The 14,918-nt window shown below is 46.1% G+C and overlaps 2 protein-coding genes across 2 annotated transcripts in view; one reads left to right on the forward strand and one right to left on the reverse strand.

Annotated features, from left to right (window-relative positions):
* Positions 1-14,918, reverse strand: part of RTF2 (replication termination factor 2) — a 766,115-nt gene that overhangs the window by 308,373 nt on the left and 442,824 nt on the right. The gene's annotated exons all lie outside the window — the stretch shown is intronic.
* LOC138580513 (beta-1,3-galactosyl-O-glycosyl-glycoprotein beta-1,6-N-acetylglucosaminyltransferase 7-like) overlaps positions 14,130-14,918 on the forward strand; it is a 47,481-nt gene continuing 46,692 nt past the window's right edge. Inside the window, exon 1 of the mRNA XM_069651113.1 lies at positions 14,130-14,553. The gene's annotated coding sequence lies outside the window, so the exon portion shown is untranslated. The remainder of the gene's footprint in view (positions 14,554-14,918) is intronic.

Genomic DNA, 14,918 nt, shown 5'->3' on the forward strand with positions numbered 1-14,918 from the left:
CTGAAACGAACAGCATTAAAGAGACTAATTGATGAATGGAACCTCACAGATGTTTGGAGATTGCAAAGCCCTTCTATGAGACAATATACTTTCTTCTCTGCAAGGCATAATGCTTATTCGAGAATTGACCTCTTTATGACCTCTGGCCTCTGTACACAATCATTCCAAAGGGGTAACATCGGATCACTACTTGTTTCGGACCATGCTCCAATCTCCATAGACTTGCGGTTGACCTTCCCGGTTCCTAGGTCTAACACCTGGCGGATGAATGTCTCCCTCTTGGACGACGATGAAATTGTGGACAAAATTGTTCAAGAAGCGAGATTCTTTATATCTATGAATTGGACTGGTGAAGTCAGGGTGGAGTTTGTGTGGGAAGCCTTCAAATCATATATGCGAGGATTGTTGATTGGTTTGTCCAGCAAAAAGAAAAAAATGAGAGATGCAGAAGTGAAAAAGCTTATTGTAGACATTCAGGATCTTGAGAGAAATAATATGCAAAACTTTTCAGATGAGACTATTAAAATATTGAAGCAGAAAAGGAGACGATTGGAAGATTTGTATTCTTCGAAGGCTGAGTGGTTGCTTTTTAGAACCAAAAGCAACTACTATGAAAAAGGAGAAAAATGTGATCGACTTCTGGCACATCGGTTGAGGGTTATGGACAGTGGCAGATCTGTCAATGCAGTGGAAAGACAGGATGGGTTGGTGACTTTTGATCCTGTGGAGATTAATGCAGCATTTCTGTCGTATTATAAAACCCTGTACTCTTCAGAGATCAACTTATCTGAGCGTACAATTGGTCAATTCATTGATGACTGCCATCTGAAGAAAGTGAGTTTGGAATCCTTGGAGTGTATGGAAAGAGATTTGAACGTGGAGGATCTCAGGTTGGCTGCTTATGCGCTGAATTCTGGGAAGTGTCCAGGCCCGGATGGGCTACCAGCTGAACTTTTCAAAATTTTCCCAGAAGAGGTGTTTGCTTTGATGCTAGAGATGCTGCGCGCCTCTTTGAGGAATGGGTGCCTTCCAAGTTCAACAAGACATGCTTCAATCTCCGTTTTTCTGAAGGAGGGACGATCACCAGTGAAAACTGGCAGCTATAGGCCGATCAGTTTATTGAACACGGACAACAAGATTTTCGCCAAGGCGTTAGCTTTGAGGATTGAGAACGCGCTGATGGATATCATAGATGTAGGCCAATCTGGATTTGTAAAAGGCAGACATGTTTCAGAAAATGTGAGAAGATTGTTGCTGACACTGTATGAAAGCAAAGAACACCATAATGATGTGGTGACGTTGTCCTTGGATGCTGAGAAAGCTTTCGACCGTATTGAATGGACATATCTTTTAAGTACATTGAAAGGCTTTGGTTTTGGAGATACCATGATCGGATGGATAAAACTGCTGTATTCCCGGCCGACTGCTTGTGTTCGGACTAATGGCATGGACTCGGGCATTTTTGAACTTGGGAGAGGGACGAGGCAAGGCTGTCCACTGTCGCCAATTCTGTTTGTGATCGCCATGGAATTGCTGGCTGTGAGGATAAGAGAAGAGGATAGAATTGAGGGCGTACGCTTTGGTGCAGCCTCCCAGAAAGTTTGGTTGTATGCGGATGACATGCTGGTGGTGGTTCAGAATGTGGAGAGCTCCATTCCTGTGCTGATGGAGTTGATCGATGTGTTCAACAAGGTTTCTGGATACAAGATCAATTGGACCAAGTCGGAAGCGCTTCCGGCATCAACCACTTGCACTGTTTTGAAGATGCAGGGTTTTCCCTTTAAGTGGTGTCCGAATAAGATGAGATACCTTGGGATTTGGCTAACGAATGATGTCTCGAAAATAATGGATGTCAATATTACACATGTGATTCAATCTTTGGAGGTGGACCTGAAGAGATGGAATGCACTTAAATTGAGTCTCTGGGGGAGAGTGAATGCCATCAAAATGACATCAACACCGCGAATCAACTATGTGCTCAGTGTGCTTCCCCTGGACGTAAAGAAGGGCCATTGCCGGAAAATTGAGAGTTTAATCCAGTCTTTTCTCTGGGAGAACAAACAGCCACGCCTCAGCTTGTGGAAATTGCAGCTGCCCCAAGACTGTGGAGGTTTGGGGGTTCCTGACTTTGTGAGAATTATCATTTGGCCTTTGGAGCCAGGCATCTGGTTCCATTTATTGAAGATTCGGAGGATGTTTGGACGCTGGCGGAATCAAGTAGTTCTTCTCCGTTGCCGCCTAGGGCCATACTGTCCACGGTGGATGGATCTGGTTATCGCTCATTTCTGCCGACAAGATTCCTGAGAACTTGTTGGAGGGAACTATGGAAGAAAAGTAAGCGTAAGGTATGTGATAATGATTACATCCCTATCTGGTTGAATCCAGGTATTTTGCTGAATGGGAGGCCGCTATTGTGGTTGAACTGGCTCCTGAGTGGTGTACTATGGTTGAGTGATCTGATGGAAGACGGCAAATGGATCAGCTATAGAAGACTTTCACAAATTAAAGATCTCAGAGACTGTACAGTGGGTGAATACAGAAAATTGAGAGGTTTGCTGCGGAACCAGAGAACTGTTGATGGCGGTGGTTGGCAGTTATGGCTACCTGAATATAAGACATTAGGCGGTATGGCGTCCAAAGTATATAGAAATCTGAGCCAACAGTACACGCCAGCAGAGGGGTTGTTAACTAAGTGGCCTGAGGTCCTTGGCTCTGATATGACTGTGGAGAGGTGGAGGTTTCTTTGTAAAAACGTAACTCTGACATCCATTAATCTTGGAGAACAATGCCGCCAAATCAAAATTCTTAATAGAGTGTTTTGTACTCCCCAGAGACTTTATGCGAGAGGGATGATTGACTCAGAGTCCTGTGGGAGGTGTAAGCATGATGTCGGCTCCTTTGAACACTTGATCTGGGACTGTTATGAACTGAGGACATTTTGGAGGAGTGTCACTGAAAAGATTAATGAGGTTCTATTACTGCAAGAGGATTTTGATTGTAACACTATCATCTTGGGTGAGGATGATAAAGTGGAAGATCTCACTTATCCACAGAAATGCTGTTTTTTTAGGGCTACAAATTCTGCGAAAAAAATTGTTTTGAGAAAATGGAAATGTGATGAGATACCGACCTGTTCAGAATGGGTGGAGGACTTGAGGCAAGTGGCCAGAATTGAGAAGGTTATCCTTCGCAGGAACAAAAAGTTGAAATTGTTTGATGATATGTGGGGTGGGTTTTTGGATGACATGTGATAATAAGTTGGCCTGTTTTGCTTTTTAGATTCTGTGAAGGTTGGGGATGGATATGGGGTGTGGATTCTATGCAATGAGTTCTACGATTACAATGCTGATAAGTTTGTTGCTTGTATGTTTTCTATAAAATTCAATAAACTTAATAATAAAAAAAAAGAAATGTGCATAAAGCTGAATAGGAAACCAATGAAGAGCAATAGGAATAGGATGATGTGTGATCAACATTCAGAATTCCGGAAATTAAACATATTTTAGAATGCAGAACCGTTTAAAGAGGGCCAAAGAGGTAGTAGGGTGACCCATGAATAAAACGTTACCGCCATCCTGTCGTGAAAACTAAAGCCTGGGCGGCATTCTGAAGTCCAACAGAGGGAATACAAGGCGTTATCTTCTGACGTGACAACTGAATGTAACAGGAATGTGAAAAGTGTGCAAGCCACTCATGGAAGATTGAAGTTGAAAGGCTAGGAAGACGCCAAAAGAAATTCAGTGTTGGAAGTATTTATTTTAAGAGAAACTAATGGCATCCGGTATTCAATGCCACGAAGACAATCTCTAAGGTAGAGGATTTTAGCTCAGGACAACACCCCGAGTTAAGCCTGCATGCCGTTCAAGTACAGATATATATTTAGACCCATCTCTGTCACCAGATCTTACAGAGGTTCCACGTAGATGTCAAAGAACATGGCCAATAAAATTGAAACCAGAGGGACACCACACCATAGCATAATGGCAGCGGGTCCACGCTGTCAGAACCCACCTGCACACACTGTCTGATCACAAAGAAAGGAAGGAAATCAGGGCAGGACAGGACTATGCATACATATAACAGGCCTTGCCAACTAAATCCCACTCAAGCTGCAGGGCGAGTTCCTTAGTCTACATACTCTACCTATGAGAAAGGAACTCGCCCCATGGTGACGGGTCACTAAATATTTATCAGTGCTTTCTGTAAAATGATGTAGGTTACCATAAGCACATTTCATATTTGTTGCAATGCTGCCACCCAACGGCCAGTCATGAACAGTGAACTTTTATTTACCATTTACTGCAAATAAGTTTAAAACAACCCCATACTCGCCAGCAAGGTCGAGTCCCGTGCACATGGTACTCACCTTTCATAGAATCTCCTGGCCAATGTGAGTGGGCGAGCAGATTTTGCGAACCATGCATACATGAGGACAAGATGTAAATCAACCCTTTATGTTCTACAGTATCAAACACAGATGAGAGATTAAGATGAACTACAAGACCCTAAGGAATCCAGCACACATATTGAATTCTGAAGGGTATCTTTGTCAGTGCTTAAACAGCCATGGAAGCCTGATTATTAGTACTGAAGGAGGCAGTGCTTGGATAAGTGGTGGAAAAGTTAAAGACCCGCACATTTCTCAACAAATGTACCTATAAAAAGGCAGGGCAGAGATAGGTCAGTGTTGCATATCCGGTGGACCAATCCAGGCCCTCTTAGAAAAGGAAGTACTGTGCCACATTTTACAGAGGCAAGAATATGAGGCATTCGCAAAGCGGAGGCAAAGTGAAGAAAGAGAGCAACAGTTTATTTCGTTCCAGATGTTAAGACCAATCACATTTGGCAATGGGCTGGGGCTACAATTAGCAATGCAGGTGCAATGGCCCAAAATGTGTTGCATTAGCACTGGTGCAGACAGGTAGGAACTGAACTGGTGTGTCCTCCAACAGTGCAAATTCTGACATTACACTAGTGTGAAACCAATGCATATTAATGAGTTCACTACAACCAGCACAAATCTGTTCACTGTTCCAGCATTAATACATGTGCAAAGCAGTACATTGGCTCAGTGATGTGACAAGTAATGAATATGTGCCATAATGAGGATCTCAGAGGGAAGGGCTGTCAGAGGCCTGACTGAAGTTTCTCTGCTTGCAGGCTGCCTGAAAAGGACTGTGCTTGCAATTTAGTCAACTTCAGCCAGCGTGTAACCTGGGGTTGGAGGGCAAGTACTTTACTGCTGTGCCCACCACTGGTTACAGTTTTGCTGTCCATTGAAGTCCAACAGGAAGAGGAAATATAACCTATTGCCATGGGTCTCCCCCTTTCTACCCCACCCCCACCTATCCCTTTGGGAACCTCTCCCTTCACTTTTGAGTCAGGCTGACATGCCGGGAGCACATTCGCACCTAGTCCAATGAGGTCACCATGCAGAACACACCTTCTGAAAGAGACAACACTTTGACTTACCAGGGATCCACTGATGCCTTGGGTGGTGATGCAGTGTGCTATGCCTTTGCGTCTGGGCAAAGTGAAGGATTCTCAGGTGTAAGGATACAGAAGTAGACACGGGACATAAAGGTGGCATGATTGTTTGCATAAACGTTTATCTAACAGAAAAATAAGGAATAACCCTATCTGTCAATATAACTAAGAGGGGCTTATACTGTCAGAATGTCAGTCAAAATCAAATAGTCCACGGTCCAATGTACTAAACCTATTTCCATCTCTTACACTCCAAAGAAAATTATAAACTCGGTAATACACTGGTTCCAGAAGGATGGCTACCACCTTCTGGATGGTGTTTACACAGTTAATCAATGATGTTGGAATAGCTTACTTTGTTTGGTCTTCTCTAGGCCGGTTTCCACAATACAAGAAAGTTGGGGGAATGTCTCACTTCCCCAGGTCTTCTCTAGGCCTTCCTTCAATAGTTGTCATGATATCTGGATTTTCAACAAAGGAGATATCGCTCCCCTCCCTGTCTTCTCTTGACTTTTGCCAAAGTTATTTCTCACTTCTCCTGGTCCTCTCTTCTCATAATGTGGGTCCCAGACCCTCTTTTCAGGTTTAGACTGTCTCTTAATCAGGCCCGGTTCACTAACCTACCATGCACTCTCTTGCATATACAATTCACCAGTATTCTCAAAATATGTGTCACAGAACCTTCTCTCTCGTTGCCTCTCGTTGGGGTGCACTCTCACCCATTATGTCCGTTTAGTTTTTCTGCTCGGCCCCACTGAGACGAGGAAGATGGTTCCTCTTTTCCTCCCAACCACAGCCTCTAGGGGTTACCAGCGACTTCCCGGTCCCAATCTGTGTACCTTCGAACTTGGTTTGCGAGGGTTCCGGTATTCCGCAACTACAGTTAACATCTCTGGCTTCCCCTTGGCTCCCGCAGTCTTTTCTTGGCTTTCGGCAGCTCCATCACGCTGGTTTCTCCCCGCACGTCGTGTCCCGCCTGGACCACTCGGCTGGCTTGCTTTCTGCCACCGGACGTCGGGTTCCCCAGCCTTCAGGTGAGTACAGGCTTCCCTCCGCCTTCATGGACGCCAGCTTCCTTCTCCTGGCATCTGGGTCTGCAACCTGCCCTCTCTGCACGGTGTCGCTTCCCAGCTCGATGCTTCTATGGGGCAGGGCCGACACCAAGCAAACTCCTTTGTCAGTGTTCATGGTCAGTCGGCTCATACCAATGGGATAGCTAGTCTGTTTGTCTTGGTTCCGTGTTGGGCTCTTCATTGTCCTACTCTTCTATGTGTCAGTACTTCTGGAGCCATCTACTTCCTTACTCTTCCTCGTCACAGTATTGTTCATCTTATAGACAGGGCTACACTGCACTATTCAACTAACACAAGAAATAAAAGAGACAGAATGGGGTGCGCGGGCCCTATGCGTATTGTGTGATGAATAATGTATTGGGGATTGTGGTTGTATACTGCTTTCTCACCCGATAGTCTCCCCTTCTGTTAAGACGGATTTCTGAACTCTGTCCTGGTGGCGCAGAAGTTCAGAAGGCCAACCTAATTACTTGGAACAGGGTAACCTCTGGACAAGCCAGACCAATCAGGGTAGCGATCGCGGCGGTCAAGACTGGGTCTCAAGAGGGGTGAGGGTGACTGAAAGCCCGCAATGAGCACACAAAGCAAGGACACTTACAAACTACTCCAAACAGGTGTTATATTAAAAATATATACACATTTATTCCAAGGCCTTTAAAACAATGACCGTAGCGAGAAATCACAATACAACTCTAGTAAACCAACACATACCATACCAATACAATATATATACAAATACAAACAAGTCTCAAGCGTTAGATGCACGAAATGTGTAGTCCACCTAAAAGGGAAGGAAAACAGGCAGTGCGAAATAATGCTTAGACCCAGTCCGCCTTCAGAGGCACCTAACTAAAAGGAAGTCCGAGCCCTACGAAGAGTGGAGCCTTGTGCTCAAAAGTACCTGCACATGCTGGTGCCAACGGGCAAAAGGGGGAGTCTCTTCGAGGGAATCAGGCAGTTCAGTTTAGTGCACAAATGAAGAAGAACAGAGTTCCGCGACTCAAGCGCAGCCTCCACTGTGGGCAGAAGCAGAGCGCGAATACGGAAAGGCATGCTGTTTTGACACAGCGTGGAAAAGCTATTAGCTCCTGCAGGAGGGCGACCAGTTCCTAGCTATGCTACTCACCGGTCCCCGATGCAAGCAGACCCAGGCTTCTCCGCGTCAGTTTCAGTCGCTGGCAGGTTCAGGAGAGCAGGGGACGTCTCGTCGTCGTGTTGAGTCTGCAGCAGCAGAGTTCAATAAAAGACGTCCCAAACGAAGTGGACCCGCACAGTTTGTTACCACAGCAGGGCAACGGAGCGGCCGTGCGTATCTGAGCCAAATGTACATTATTCACTTCAGACCTGGGAACGCCAAGTGTACGAAGCGTGTGAGAGTGACAAGAACTCGAAATACTACACAACCTGGCGGCGGTTACAGAGCAAGACCCCTGTGTAGGCTGGTCAGTCTGCTGGATGGCCCAGAGACGCTTCCGAAGGCTTACAAGCAGGAGATGGTGAAGATGCCGAGAATAGCTGTTCCCGCTATTCCAAGGGTCGAAGTACCATTACAGGCCTTCTGGTTCGATCAAAGGTAAAAAGGGTTTCACAAGGCGACAGCAGTGCAGAGGAGCAGTCCTTCAGCGGGTCACCAGCGATTCCTCGGTTCAGCCTCTTGGTTGCAGGATACTTGGCTCCTGTATTCCTTTGTTCGTGAGAACTCAGGAGATCGACATGGTAGTGGTGTTTCCAGCCCCCTCTTATCCACGGTTCCCTTCGCGCCAAAACGGAGGGGACCCAATGGGAGATCCGCTCATCAACACTCACACCATACGTGGACCTATCACGGACCACGGTGGTCCCAGGCATTCACACCACCCTAGACTCTCTGGCACCCAGGATGTGTATTGGGACCAGACATCCCAGCCCACATCCTGGAGGCACACACAAGGCCTGTAGAAGCCCGCGAAAGCATCCGTGTTTCGCGGGAAAGTACATGCCCAAATAAGGAAGGCCCCGGGTCGGCTCGACCTGGGGAAGGTGAAGGGAGCAAGACGGTCAGCGGACAGGACAAAGGAGCCTCGTGGTCTGGCCATTTTGGGAGCCAGGCCTCCATTTTGGGCCAAGCGCGAGAAACGCGCTTAAAACGCCAAAAGGAGCTCAAAACACAAGAAACGATTGCTGCCACCATTCCCGTCCGTGAATCACTTGCACCGATCAGTTACAATCCAAAAAGAGTATCTAGGGCCTGTAGAAGGCTGGAGACCCAAGAGAGCAGTAACAGCATACAGTGCCCTCTTGTGTCATGTTGCACGAAAGCCGCAACATGATAAAAGAAACTACGGAAAACAGTGTTTCCCAGTACTGACTGTCTTAAGGGCATGTCAGTTTCCCCGTAAGAATGGAGCGAAAGCCCAGAGGAGTGCGGCAGAAGGCTGCACTTCTCTGGCAAAGTCGAGAACAAGGTGAAAAACAACAGCAAAAAGTTTAGGGGTTGCCACATGGAAGGAAAATTACCCACAATTACGAAATCTTTCCTAACACCTTCTCCCACAGAGGGGGTCTCTTCCCATGGGTTCTGCCACTGAGCATCACCCCCAGTGGGACTATCGGGTAGTGGCCTCACCTCCCTGGGCCCATGGCACATGCCCCCCCCCTGAGAAGAAGTGACGGCATTAAGGGATTCGTCACACAGATAACTTGTCTTACTTGGTCCCCTGGGTGATTTGCGAAAGTCTGGTGGTTCCAGTTGGCATTCAGGGGAGACATTACAGAAGGGGATGGTGGGACAGTGTGATGCATACTACAAACATGGCCACCGTGCTGCACCTGAACTATATACAGTGACTGTAATCCAAGAAAAGTGCAAGAGAGTAGTCCTGGCTTACTGTACAGGCTTTGCTGCTCTACTCGAAAACGTCCTAGCGTTACACATTATTAGTCTCCCCTATGTGGGGATAAGGTTTAGGTTACTTACCTGTAACTATTGTTCTCCAGCATGGGTCTGGAATGGATTCACATGCTCATGAATATTCCTCGTCATCAGGCTGGGAATCCTCTGTAAACCCCTGGAGGACGGGTTCTATCCCCCCTTTTTCAACATGGCTTGGACCTCCTGCAGCAGCCGCACCGTGTGTTCTTGACATGCTACAGGGGGGGAATACAGGGACACCAGCGCTGGTACTCCAAGGTGTGTCCCTGTCGAAGAGCGTCCAGCACCCATTTGTCGGTGGTGATGGTCTTCCTTGCGCTGACTAACCTAGTCAGCCGGCCTCCCACTGGGGTGCACGAGTGGGGGCCCACACCAAGAACACCATCGCGGATTCGCGCAGCAGGGAACTACGTTCTTGCCATGAGTGGGAGCGTCGCCAGGACCAGGTGGATCGTCTATTCCACCCACGAATGGGGTCACCACCAGATCTACCTTTTCACGTAGGCGGTAAATTCCAAGTGGCAGAGGTTCGCCAGCAGGTTCCTACAGCTAAGAAGCATGGGGAATGCATTCTAATTCCCTTGGGAGGGACTGCTCCTATATGCTTTTCCTCTGTTCCCACTACTGCTAAGAGTGATAAATACATTTGGTGTCACTGCAGGATGATACTCGTCGTCCCAGCGTGGCCAAGACAAATCTGGCATCCAGACCTGCTAAGTCTGTCAGCAACTCTGTCCATCGACTTCCGGACATTCTGTCCAGAGAGGGAGCAGCGATTCTGCAGTACGACCCAGCATCGCTGAACCTCAGAGCTTGGCTCCTGCAGCCCTAGGGTTTGGGCATCATACTTTACCTGCGGAGTGCAAGTACATCCTCGCCAAGGCCAGGGCCTCTTCAACATTGACTTCCTACGGCCATAAGTGGAAGCATTTCTCCGTGGGGTGCCTGGCTCAGAAGATTACCCTTTTGCGTATCACAGCCCCGCAGCTCCTACCATACTTGCTTTCCTTGGCCAAGGCTGAACTGGCTCATGAGTATCAGATTGGGTACTCCCAAATTTGTTATCGGGAGTCAAGTCTGTTTAAGTGGGAGGGTATGTACTGAATTAGGACAAAAAAGGCAGACTTGACCATCCCTCTCTAGAAGTCCTTAATGGACATCAGGGTAGGAAAGACTGGCCTACCTTATTAATGAGTAGACGTATCACCTGAGTAGGTTGGTGTTTAAAGCTAACAACTTTTATTGCAAAGCAAAATTCATCTTTAATTATTTATCATAAAAACATATTAAAAAAAATTAACATTTGATCCTTTGATCATCATTCATCGCTTACATTCAACAAACTAATATGGTCATGGGGTGTTACAACTTCATTATTACTGGAGCATAACAGTCACTAAATTATGCATATGAGACAAATTCCTATGTCTCATATGCATAATTTAGTGACTGTTATGCTCCAGTAATAATGAAGTTGTAACACCCCATGACCATATTAGTTTGTTGAATGTAAGCGATGAATGATGATCAAAGGATCAAATGTTAATTTTTTTTTATATGTTTTTATGATAAATAATTAAAGATGAATTTTGCTTTGCAATAAAAGTTGTTAGCTTTAAACACCAACCTACTCAGGTGATACGTCTACTCATTAATAAGGTAGGCCAGTCTTTCCTACCCTGATGTCCATTAAGGACTTCTAGAGAGGGATAGTCAAGCATACTGGTTATAAAATTCCAAGTATATAAACTCAGAAGTCCTAAATCACATTATATGGCCGACAGGTGGATTAAGTGGGTTATTCTTTCAGTATTTTATATGAGTCATCACCTTTAAAACCAGCCGGGGAGCAGTAGCTTTGTTTTAAAACTATTTCTTGTTTTATGTATTTCTGTAGATCACTATATCTACAAATGGGGAATGAAACTGACCTTCTAGCAAAAACTATCTATGTCCCGAAGATGGCCCTATATTCGCAAAAGTGATCACCCCAGACAAGGGTGGTATACATCTAAGGGCCGAAACATATGTCGACCATGAAAGGGAATTCAATGCAATGTTCCTATGTCTCATATGCATAATTTAGTGACTGGTATGCTCCAGTAATAATGAAGTTGTAACACCCCATGACCATATTAGTTTATGTTGAATGTAAGCGATGAATGATTATCAAAGGATCAAATGTCAAATGTTTTTAATATGTTTTTATGATAAATAATTAAAGATGAATTTTGCTTTGCAATAAAGGTTGTTGGCTTTAAACACCAACCTACTCAGGTGATACTTCTACTCATTAATAAGGTAGACCACTCTTTCCGACCCTGCTGTCCATTAAGAACTTCTAGAGAGGGGTAGTCAGTCTGCCTTTTTTGTCCTAATACTGAACTGGCTCATGCCTCAATCAAGGTGCACCTGGCCACCATATCTTAAAACACCAGGGAGGCGGGTAAGCTTTCTCTGTGGTCACACAGACTCGTCAAGGAGTTCCTCAAAGAGCTCTTCATGACTTTTCTGCCAGTGAAGGCTCCTGCCCCGGCTTGGGAACTGAATGTGGTTTTGACTAGACATGGGGGCGCCTTTTAAGCCAATGCATCAGGCCCTGTTCAAGTTCCTATTGTGGAAGACAGCGTTCCTCGTGGCAATCACCTCAGCCATGGGGGGTCGGGCAGATCCAGGCACTGTCATGCAAAACAGCCGTATCCGTCATTCCACGCTTCAAGGGTGGTACTGCGTACACACCCCACCTTTATGCCGAAGGTGCCGTCAGTGTTCTACCTCAACAAGCCTTTGGTGTTAGCTGTTTTCTTCCTGAATCCGTCGTAGACGGATGTTGCTCGTGCCTTGAAGTTTTACGTGGCACGCACAAAGAGCTTTCGGAAGACTTCTCAGCTGTTCATCAATTTTGGCCCTGTGAATCACGGAAGGGCCTTGGCGAAGGCTTCCATCTTCAGGTGGCTCTCTGGCTGCATCATGCACGGTCATCGGTTAGCTAACTGACCCCTTCCAGCCCAGCCGAGAGCCCATTTGGCCAGAGCCATCGCAGCAATGATGGCATTTCTCTCAGGTGTGCCCCTACTCGACATCTGCAGGGCTGCTACGTGGAGGTCCACGCACACCTTCACAAGGTTCTACAGCATCGATAGGGATTCCATGGAGGAGTCACGAGTAGGCCAAGCGGTGCTACGCAACCTATTTGAGGCAAGTCTGTTCCAGAGGTGAGTGTTATTGCTTCTGTTGAGCCTTGCCACCTCCTGTGGTTGTGTATATGTATGCTGTGTAATCGTTATTCATGAGCATGTGAATCCACGCCAGACCCCATGCTGGAGAAATAGGTACTATGTGGTTGTGCGATTGTGAAACAAAAGAAAACCTCTTCAATATGGCATTGCTCTGCAACTGAACACAGCATTGGTCTCCCTTGGCCCCTTTTTCAGCAGCTGTGACAGGTCTTGGTGGTTATGTTATGCTAAAAAAGTATTGTAAAAGCGCATCTTGGACCCGACGGCAACATGGCACTGTAGAGGAATCAATTTGAAGCAACTGAAAAGTTTTATCACATAGGATTACTGGAATAGAGCAGTTTTAAATTGGCGCCAAAAAGTCAAATGATAAGTGATATTTCGAAGTTTCAGAGGGAGCCTGTTCCATAGTTGTGCGGCTGCCACAGAAAAAGCTCTGCCTCCTAACCTAGTCCGGCAAACTCTAGGCACTAATATGCGAAAATCCTAAAGACAATGAAGTAAACCAGTTGGCACATAACGGCAGAATTTTTTTCTGAAAATAAACGGGACCAAAGACATTTAGAGCACGATGGACTAGGCACAGCGCCTTGAACTCTACTCTCTGAGTTACTGGAAGCCAATGCAGACTACGCCTTCCTGATATGAAATGGTCGCAATATGGTCATGAGAGGAGAGTCCAAGGACTGCACGCGCTGCCGTATTTTACCAGTTTCTACATTTGATGGTTTTTGTGCTCATCGGTCAGAGGAGCGTAAACATCTCTGGTCCGTGATCTCTCTAACGTCCAACATAGCCTTCAGCAATGAACCCCCTGCAGTCCATGCCCCCCAGGATGGAACCCCCTTGAGCACCATTGATCTCTAGCGTTTGTTGCGAGTAAACTAACCCCAAAGAGGGTAGCTAAGCCCGGCCACTGATAAATTGAGTGAACATAATGAAAACTGGAAAGCTGATATTTATTCATCAAAATATGAGGTGGCTTCCATTAGCATTGCCCTTTTAATTATTACTGGGGGTGTGACATAGATGAGCATGCTAAACAATCGCTTGTGTGACCTTTGTGCAACCTGTAGTCACAGGTCCAACCAGGCAATGATCCTACCGAGGCTGGTAAAATGGAGCACCGTTGAATCCGTTAATAATTCTACAAAAGCCTTTCGAGGCTATCCTCAAGGAAGAAAAAAACCCACCCTAAAACAGTTATTAATATTGTATTATTAATAGACAACAGTGGAAGACAATCTTGCGGTCTACAAAAACCTCAGATGACGTTTATGAAATCTAAATTTCAATGTCCGATTGTTGTTGTGAATCGCAGTCTTGGAGTTCTCATAGATGGAACCGGAGGCACCTCCCTGTGGGGGTTGTTAAGCTCAAGGTGGTTGCAGTTTGCTTATAAAGGTCCCTCGTCAACAGCAGTCATTCAGCTCCCACACGCTGGAAGGACAACAACATCAGCAGCAGCGAAGGGGCTGAGCTTCCAGGGGCGCTTATCGACAACTCAAATCATATTCTTTGCTAAGGGCGGGCGTTAATCCCCTACAGGCATCCTTAGAAAGGCCCATGTCACTGCCATAAGGCGTTGCGATACGCCTTGTGAAGACTTGCCAGATCAAACAAAAATCCCAGAGGTCACCAGGCACTCGCTGCACGGCAAAGAAGCTGAGCGTAATGCTGAAGAGAACACAGAGCCATTCTGCAAGGTTGGCCAAAATGTACATTTAACTACAGCCCCCCGGAATGGTTAATATTTAACTGGCTGCATACCGCTTGGGACTGGGCACAGGGAGAGGGAGGCTTCAAGGGCACCCGACAGGCGTCCAAGACACCGAGCTGCGAGGTAAGTGAACCGATACCGTATACCTACGAAATATAGCATGCATGCGGACGCACAGACACATACATGTATATGGATACACATATATTTACATTCGAGAAAATAAATATGCACGCACACAAGCATTCTTTTCACAGCCCGTTACTACAATTGCTGGATTGTGGTTTTTTAATGTACATCGTTATCACAATTAAGCGCCTTGATACATAAACATAAGGCCCTAAGTGCGTTTTTCTACCGCCCTATTTGCAAGATATAAACGAATGGTTTCTTTGGAACTGAAACTAATTTTACATAGCAAATCCCCTTGGCCACAGTGCAAAGCCCTCGCCTTTTCACACACAGTGACAACACTGCTCATTACCAAA

The sequence above is a fragment of the Ambystoma mexicanum genome, chromosome 3p, assembly GCF_040938575.1.
Source record: "Ambystoma mexicanum isolate Mex_15411 chromosome 3p, UKY_AmexF1_1, whole genome shotgun sequence".
In the NCBI taxonomy this organism is placed as follows: domain Eukaryota; kingdom Metazoa; phylum Chordata; class Amphibia; order Caudata; family Ambystomatidae; genus Ambystoma; species Ambystoma mexicanum.